Source organism: Petaurus breviceps, unplaced genomic scaffold (assembly GCF_028583685.1).
Source record: "Petaurus breviceps papuanus isolate PSGF00001 unplaced genomic scaffold, PetGlider_PUasm1.0 218, whole genome shotgun sequence".
Taxonomy (NCBI): domain Eukaryota; kingdom Metazoa; phylum Chordata; class Mammalia; order Diprotodontia; family Petauridae; genus Petaurus; species Petaurus breviceps.
This window is the reverse complement of record NW_027185872.1, coordinates 1,562,299-1,571,884: the sequence shown is the minus strand read 5'-3', so window position 1 is coordinate 1,571,884 and position 9,586 is coordinate 1,562,299.

Here is a 9,586-nt window from a genome sequence, read left to right as displayed (position 1 = left end):
CTCAAAAGCCAAAGGTCAGTCCTCCCACAGTCCAGAGAGATGACCCAACTGCCAGCTATCTATTCAACTGGAGGTGCCATTTTGTGGAAGGAGACAGTGAAAAACGCACAGGATTTTGCCTTAAACTAAAATTTCCTAGAGAAGTAATAATGAACTGTCTTAATAAATAATAAATTATCTTATTAAGAAATAAGAAATTGTCTTATTAGTAAATAAGAAATTGCATTATCAATCAGTCAACTAATGATGATGTTGACAACCTGAAATCCTACACATTGGTTTAATTGGTGGTGAGATGTTACAGTAAACAGAGTGTAGAGCTTAGAATCAGGAAGATCTGGGTTCAGATCCTGTCTCAGTCACTAGCTATATGACTGTGAGCAACTCACTTAAATTTTCTCAGACTCAGTTTCCTTGCCTGTAAAATCTTGATAATAATAGCATTGACATACAAATAGTTCTTGTGAGGACCAAATGGGTGTGATAGTAATGGCAATTAAAGATTCCCCTGTATTGGCTTGGTTTTCAAATTGATTGTGTTAAAACCCAGAGTTTGTTAATCCCACCTGTGGGATGGGCTTGTTGATGTGAAAAGAAAGTCCTGAACTGGGAGGAGCTGGTGACATAGATTTGGAGAGACAAGAGAGAGGCGGAAGATCTTTTTGGAAGCAGCACCTCGTGGAGAGAGAGAGACTAAGAGAATTGCTGGTGGCCGCTTTGAATTGCCCTGGACTTTTGAGACCTGCCCCCTGAGCTGCCAAGGACTGAGGAGACATGGCTGTTTTGCTGGTACTTTGTCTGTCTGTTTTGATGTTATTTTGCCAGATTTGTCCACTGGTGAAAGACAGTCCTTTTGTTGAAGAAGTCCTGGAACCTGGCTGTTCGCTAAGAAGCCCTGAGACTGTCCTGCAGACAGAGAGTGAATACTGTCCACTGGTGAGGGACAGTGCTGTTGTTGCAGGGGTCTGGAGACTGTCCTGCAGACAGAATGAATACTGTCCACTGGTGAAGGACAGTGTTGTTGTTGCAGGGGTCTGGAGACTGTCCTGCAGACAGAGTGAATACTGTCCACTGGTGAAGGACAGTGCTGTTGTTGCAGGGGTCTGGGAGCCTTTCTGTTGGTTCAGAAGCCCTGAAGAAGGATTTTCTTGTTGTATGTTTACAGAAATCCTGGGAGAGGGCTTTGCTAATGTGTTCAGGGGTTCTAGGACTGTTCTACAGACAGAGGATAAATTCATGAAGGGACTGGCAATGTATCTTACGGCCTTGCTAAGCCTTGTCTCCCCAGGAACTAAGATTGCTGAGAACTTGCCTCGTGTCAAGATGAAGAAAAGACCTCCATTTGGGTATTAAGTGCTGTGTTTAAACTTGATGTAACTCTGGGGTAGATTCAATTGTGATCCAGGGGTGGGGAACTTTTGACCTTATGTTTGGAAACTAATCTCCATTTGAGAAGAGGGGCTTTGTGGTGGACTTAATTAAGGTATAGCCTAGGGGTGGAGAAGTATTTAGAACTGGGGCTTTGTAATTGATTGAATGATTGGAAGGTCCTGGGGTGGGGTAGTCCTTGGAGATTATTTAATCACACTTAGTAAATGCTGTATTTGGAATGATGTCATGTTTTGATCTTCTCTGTTCTTGGTTTGTCACTGAATAAAATAGAGAGCACCTATGCTGGTATTTTGAACCTGGGAAGTTGCCTTTCCTTGGCCTTACATTACAATGGGATACCACCTTTAAGTTGTTTTCAGTGGTTTTTCAGTCCTGTCTGACTCTCCATAACCCCATTTAGGATTTTCTTGGCAAAGATACGGGAGTTGTTTGCCATTCCTTCTTCAACTCATTTTACAGATGATGAAACTGAGGTAAACAGGGTTAAGTGACTTGCCCAGGGTCACATAGTAAATGTCTGAGGTCAGATTTGAACTCAGGTCTTCCTGACTCCAGGCTGATGCTTTATCTACTTTGACACCTAGCTGCCCCATCCACATTTAAAGTGCTTTGCAAACACGAAAGTTTTACATAAATTCTACAATGATAATATAATGATAATAATTATAATTATAAGCAACAACAAATAGATATGTAGGAGAGGGGCTGGAATTCACATTTGTTTTTTTTTTTTTTTCTGTCACAAGAGAAGAGGGAGCTGGGATCTGTCTTTTGCTAGTCAAGGTCCTAGATAAGTTCATTTCATCTCTCCAATTCCATTACCAGGATTCAGCCCCCAACTCTGTCATCTTTTCTTTGTAGCAGCTTTGGAGGAGGGCTGTAATGAACTCATTTCTCAGCCTGGACTTTTAGGAATAACGGATTGGACAATGTAGAATGACAGATAGAGCTCGAAAACATCTCCAAGGCTATCTAGTCCAAAGACTCATTTTGTAGAAGAGGAAACAGACTGAGAGAATTACTTGCCCAGGGTCACATTTGTAAATGATAGAGGCAGGACTGAAGCCAGGCCCTCTGACTCCAGATCCGTCCCCTTTTCTATTTCTCGGCACTGACTCCTTTGTCAAAAGAAGGGTTTGGTCCCCTGCCTTGAATTAGATCACCCCGGGGTCTCTTCCAGCACCAAATCAATGAGTCTGTCTGTCCAGAATTCCTATTCAGAAACTAACTTTATATTCCAAGTAAATAAAAAGAAAATAACATTTTTTCTCTGATAACATAACATATGGACCAGGGCTTTTGAATGCTGTAGGCACATTTTGTTGACTCAGATTGAGGTCAGTTTGGAAGTTGCTTTCCAGCCATCATGAGTATGCCGGTTGTCTTCAAGGATTTGGATTGGTCCTCTGGAAAAAGGAATCCTTTTTTTCTACTTAGTCCCAAAGGATATTACCATGGGCAGAAAGGGCAAAGAGAGAGAATTTGGTTTGATGTAAGTGAACACTTTCTAAATAGTCAGGGTTACCCCAAGGTGGAATAGGTAGTCTTGAGAATGGCCATTTCAAAGTCTGGATGATTATAAAGTGGGGGTGTCATTGATAGGACTCAAGTATGGCAGGAGTGCTTGATCTAGGGTTGATGAATTAAAAAAATATATTTTAATAGCTGTATTTCAATATGATTGGTTCCTTTGTAAGTCTATATATGTAAACATGCATTAAGAAGAGTTCCAAAGGTTGCACCATACTATTAAAGAAGTCTATGAAACACAGAATAGTGAGAACCTTGCAATATGGGCTAGACCAGGTTATGGCCTCTGAAGTACCTTCCAACTTTCAGTCTGATGGTTTAAGACATAGTTTCTAGATTCACTCTTGAGGGTACTTAGAGATAAAGGTGAATATAAAGAATCAGAGATCAAGGATAGATAACTTTTGGGCTATTTTGAATATATTCCAGATTTTTTGGGGGGGAGGGGGAAAGGCAGGGCAATTGGGGTTAAGTGACTTGCCCAACGTGTTAAGTGTGTCAAGTATCTGAGGCTGGATTTGAACTCAGGTCCTCCTGACTCCAGTGCTGGTTCTCTATTGACTTCATCACCTAGCTGTCCCCCCCCAAGTTTTGTTTTTATCCTTGAAAATAGAAGGGAACCGGGGTGGCCAGGTAGCACAGCGAATAAGAGCACTGGCTCCCGTGTTGGGATGACCTGGAGATCGAATCCTGGGCTCAGATACTCAGCATCATACCCAGAAATAACTGGCTGTGTAACCTTGAGCAAGTTACTTAACCCCGATTGCTTAAAAAAAAAAAGAAAAGAAAATAGAAGGGAATATATTTTCTCTAATATCACATAAATCTCTTTGGTTGAAAAAAAGTAATTTTTTTTCTTACCACAACATAATATCTTCCATCAATTTTCAGATGGCCACTGGATTAAACTAATCTCTCTCTCTCTCTTAGAAAAATGAGAACTTTGTAAGGATGCTTATAAATTGTAAGATTTTTGTCTTCCAATTTCCCCACACTGGTCTCTGAGTATGTGCAAAGTCACTACTCTGGGAGCTTTTCTCTGCTGTTCAGACCCAACTGCTAAGTTGCCTGATATGTTTTAGAATACCCCACATGTGGTGATTTTCCACTGATGTTGCAGCCCTTCAGCGGATCTGGAAGGCAGGAAAATGATGAGAGTGCTGTAGCAGATTTCAAGCACAGCTGACACTGTCTCCTCTGAAAGGTGATAATACTGATCATTCCTAGGTTTCAAAGAGAAACATGTCCCCAAATAAGATGAGAGCCCTCTGGAGCAGCTTCCCCCAGTGTACATGCAAGCAAGGTTTCCCAAAAGAGCAGCTACTACCCCTTGCTCTAGGGTCTAGATTTTGGGTCTAGATTCTGAGAACTATTACTGATGAGTCCCCACTGGTGTACTTACCTTTAATAGTCAGTCAATAGATGCAATTATCTTAAAGTAAAGGTATTTACTGGGATGGAATCTTGAGAATAACAGTAACACAATTATTTTTCCATGTAGTTCACACTTCTACCACAAAACAGCATCAGGGAAGAGTGAGCATGCACTTAGAGTACCATAGTAAAAAGGGACACACTTAGGGAACACATATGACCCAGGCAACCACCATTGATACTGTATGCCCCAGTATCCTTTGCTTTCGCATCATTTCTTCATGTTCCTCTCTCAGGGTCATGTGTCTCATCTTTGTTCTTTGTCCCTACTCTCTATAGTTCAACTTATAACGTCCAGGGCTAGTTCTCTTCTCTTCTCATCTTTTCTCTACTAGCAGAGGTCACACTCTTCAGAACTATGTCTTGCCTTGAGTGATTTCTTCAAGAGTGTCTTAGCTTACAAGAATGTAGCAAATCTTATCCTAGACAATGACTAGATCCCTCCTAATTCCATTAGTTTGCATTAAAGAATTTAGACTTAGTTTATAATACAAAAGCTACCAGTAAAATACATGTAGAAAAATATCCATCCATTTATATATCTCATAGCATGCCAAACTCAAAATCTTTTTAGTAGAATTCATCATGTTTCCCTCTATACCTGCCCTTCTTCCTAATATCTCTATCTCAACTGAGGGCACAACTCTCCTTTCAGTCGTCTAGTTTCATGACCTTGGTTTCATTCTTAACTCTTCCATCTCACCCCACATATCCAATTAGGGGCCATCTCCAGGTGTCCAGATTAATGTCTCAACACTGGTCCCAGATGACCCAGAGAAGAAAGTAAGGCTGGTGACTTTGCATGACCCTCCCTCATTTAATTAATTTAATTAAATTTATTTATTATTATTGAAATTAAATTCATTAATTTGCAAGTCACCTTCCTGATGCCATGGTTCTCTTCAAGAAAGAAGGACCACCGCTATCATCACCACCAGCAGCAACATATGCAATCAAACACCAAGTCTTGTCCATTCTCCCTTCTCAAAAATACTTGCACCCGCTAACTTCTCTCTACTCATATGACTCATCCCCTTAAGTACAGTTTACTACTAAGGACAAACAAACATGTTGGAAACTGAAAGGGGGACAGATGAATGAGAAGAAAAGGTTGGAGCTATAGAAATTTTCTAACCATTAGGGAATCAGTTCTCATAGGTTTTCATGTTCAACTGTTAGCTGCATTTAATGAGAGGCAGCAGGGTGTGGGAGAGTAGTGGCCTTAGCATGAATAAATGTGTTAAGTGATAAGGATACAAATACAAAAGCAAGACCATCCCATCAAGTAACTGACATTCTAACAATGGGGAAATGCATAGAGAGGGATGTTTGCAAGGAAAGGTGCTTTGGTCTGATAAATTGGAGAGAAAAGCCAAGTGGAGCCCTAGAACACGAAGAATTGTCCAGACCCGCCAAGAAGCAATGATATGATTACAGTTCTTAGAGCTAGGGGTAGAGTCATGAAGACTGGCATCTAATTTCAGCCTCTGACACACATTGGGAATGTGACCTCAGGCTTGTGTGAACCTCTCAATACCCTATACCATTCATTCTCTAAGTAAATTTTGGAGAATTGGGGATCTGCCCCATTGGAGAGTTTCCACATTGAGAGTGATAAATATTATGTATGAAGAAAATGCACTTATAGTCCTGGAGCTAAGATAGGTATCATATAATTGAAGATGTGTGTGTGTGTGTGTGTGTGTGTGTGTGTGTGTATTATACTGCTGTAAAAACTGGAATTGTTTGCGTGCTAGCAATATTCAGACTTTGAAGACAGTTCTTGGGATTTCCAATTCATGATTGCTTTATACCATGAGACACACACCTGTGGGGCCTGCCTCACAGGATCCTTGTGCTTTGTAGATCTCAAAGTACCATTTTTAAATGTCAGTTGTCATCATTTGGTTTAATTCTGTTGGTTTCACTGTTTTGTACCCTTCTTCCAGCCCCAAGCCCATTAACATGGATCCTTCCTCCTATAGATAACAAACACCTTTATCTCATTCAGAAAAGCACAGTGCCCCTGCCTCCCTCCTCCCTCCCCCCCATACCACCCCTGGTCTTTAACCCTTCCTTTAGTACCACTGAAGCAGCTGGGTTGGCCTCATCACTCTCTTTCCCTCCCTGACTGTACCATCTTCTTTCACCAGGTCGGCTTCTCCTGGCAATTCTCATGTGTTAGTAGCTGGTGAGAACATACTCCTAATCAAACCTATCACATACCCTTCCCCATTGTGGTGTAGGTCACCAACAATCTGGCTTCTTCAGAGACCTTGGTGTACAAAGATTGGCAGCCCCAGAGCCTTGAAGGGAAAGCAAGGCTTTTCTTTCCAGGAGCATTGAAAGTGCCAGGTCATTTCCTAAATGCCTGGTTGCCTGCCTGAGCTTAGTACCCATATACATTTCTGTTTCAGAGCAGCCCCAGTGGTATCAAGAGGGAAATCTAATGTCATACTGTGGCGTAAAAGCAACATCTTCCAATCTAAATTGTAGCCATGAGACCAGTCACTCTGTAATAACATTGTGACTTAACTCTGTTAGATCAAGTGGCCAAAAGTCCCTTCTAGACCAAGTGAACATCATTATGATTGTAATGGGGGAGGGCTAGTGTGCAGGAAGACATGCCTTGCATTTGATTGCAGAAGGTGCTGGCACAAAAAGGGGGGTGGGAGTGGGACCCAGAGAAAGCAGACCAAGGGGGCTTGCTGGGAGCAATTTCAGCATATTTGTCTCATTACTGGCCTCCTGCTCCCTCTATCCTGCCTTCCTCAATTGGAGAAAGGGCTCAGACAGACCATCACAAAGCAAAGTTTTCAAGGCTCCTTTCTTTGTTTGCCATGACAACGGAGGAGGGGCAAAGAAACAAGACACAGTTCAAAAAAAAAATCCAATTAAAAAAACCAACCCTTGGTTATGTTTTAATAGAAATCATTTTGACTTTAGCAGCTCCATAGTCAATGTTAAAAGCAGTAAAGCATTTTAAACAGAGCAAACAAGGCATTGGATTTTGAATGCCTTCCTGGTATTCTCTGTCGGTCACAAGATAAGGCCAATCCTCTTTTGGAACCTCACTAGGACAATGGGGCAGATGCTAGTTTCCATGACTCATTATATACCAAATCAACTTCATTCAACTCAGCAACATTTTAAGTTCTTGCCAACTAGATGCCAGACCGTGTGAGAAACTATATGAGAAAACAGAGACAAAGTGAAGCCCCTCCCTTCTAGGAGCTTACACTCAACTGGGAAATGCAACATGCAAACAGCTGAGAAAATAGAAAATATGGACAAAATAAGACAAAGTCATTTCAAGAGGGTGTAATGCCAACTCTGGGACTCAGGAAAGAGGAGACACCTGAGCTGTGTTTGGGAGGAAGCTATTCCCTAAAATGGGAGGGAGGGGGTCATGTTTTCCTGATGTGGTGGACCCATATGCATCTCTGTGGAGATTGGAGGTGGAATGCTGAACAGGAAACAATTAGTGGGCAAATTTCACTCAACAGAGAATGAGACAAAGGGGATAATATAAAATAAAACTGGAAGATGTGTATTTGTGCGTTCCCACACACATATATCCAGATTGTAGACTTATACATGTCCAGTTGAGGACTTCAAACTCCTTGAGGTTGGGATTAGGCTTCATTTTGGTAATCTCAGTCTGACCAAACAGAGTTTAACAAAAGCTTGCTGTAGTCATTATTGTTGTTATTCTAGAGGCAAAGAGGGAGCCCTTGAGGATTTTTGAGTAGGGGAGAGACCTAAAGCTGTTTTTTTTTTTATGTGAATGTGAAGTGTATATAGACACTTGATTTTATGTTCCCAAGATACAAAAAAGATTAGAACCAATGAAAATGAAACTTAACAAGATAAAGTAAATGAAGGAATGGGGGAGGGGGGGCCGAAAGGAGGTGTAAAGTGAGTCAGGAAGGGACCAGGGTATATGGACTGAGAAAGGATGAAGATAATGAAGTGGATAATGCAGAGAGAGAAAACACAGGAGAGACTCGTGGGCAGAGACATGGCTTTGGAGGGGCTGCAAGGCCCCTGCTGGTCTCATACAAAGGGCGGTGGGCTCTGGGAGGCAGCTCTCTAACGAATTGGGAGCTCTGAGCCATTTGGTATGGGAACGAACATATGTCCGGTTGAATCTTGCTGATTTGTGTGTGTTTGCAAGAGTGGCCAGAAGAAAAGGTACAGGTAAGATAAGAAAAAATGAATTCAGAGCTACTAGTGGCCCCAGGGGACACTTCCCTTTTGTTTTCTTTTGTACTGATGGATTGGGTTTAAAGCACTTAAATTCCAGTCAGCTCTTCCTCATTTAGTCGCCATATTCTTTTTTATTATTATATTTTATTTTAAATTTATGGAATAAGACAAACATTTCCATAACATATTACAATAAAAAATGATTGCATATGAAACTGCAAATTTACTCTAAGAAAGAAGAAAAAAAGTCTGGCAGAACTAACTAAACAATACATCAACGAAATGTGAGCTAAACGAATCGCTAGTGCAACTGAGGCAGGCAGGGGGTGTCTCCCGAGCTCTCCTGGTGGGGGGGAGGGGGCTGCCTGTGCTCTCTACCCCTACGAGTTGGGGAGCTTTGCAATATTAAATTCGAATCCCTCAACCAATCACAGGCTTGCCAGTAGGCCAGGAAGACACTCTACCAAGCAAGCAGGTCAACGATTTTAAGAGACTAGAGGACCAGTTTTCAATTGCTCTAATATTTGATCAGAAACGACCCAGCCTGCCCTGGAAATCGCCAGTGAGACGGCATGTCCATTCTCGTGGTTTAGGGGCAGGGGGCTGACTCTGAAGTCCGAAGCCTGGAGTCGGAGCCTCAGCCCCAATATTGCTAGCCTTCTTGCCCTGGGCGTCTCGCCAATTCTCTAACTAAGCCTTTTTTCTTCATCTGTGCACGGGGATCGAAATAGTCCCTATACTTGTATCACAGTGTTGTCCTGAGGGCAGTGCTTTGGCCGTAAATATAGACTACCCTGATTCTTGCCTCTCCACCGACGTTCTCCGGAAGCTCTCCTCGGCCCCAAAGCTATGCAGTGTCCAGAGACACTGAGAAGGCCGCCCCTCCCAAAGGGAGGCCATCAGGGGATGGCTTCCTCGCCTAGCCCCCAGTAATAGAAGTGCATGATCTGCCAAGGTGCAGGGAGGCTGCCACCATCTGCCTCTGCCCACAGAGTCCCAGGACTGACGCAATCCATACAGG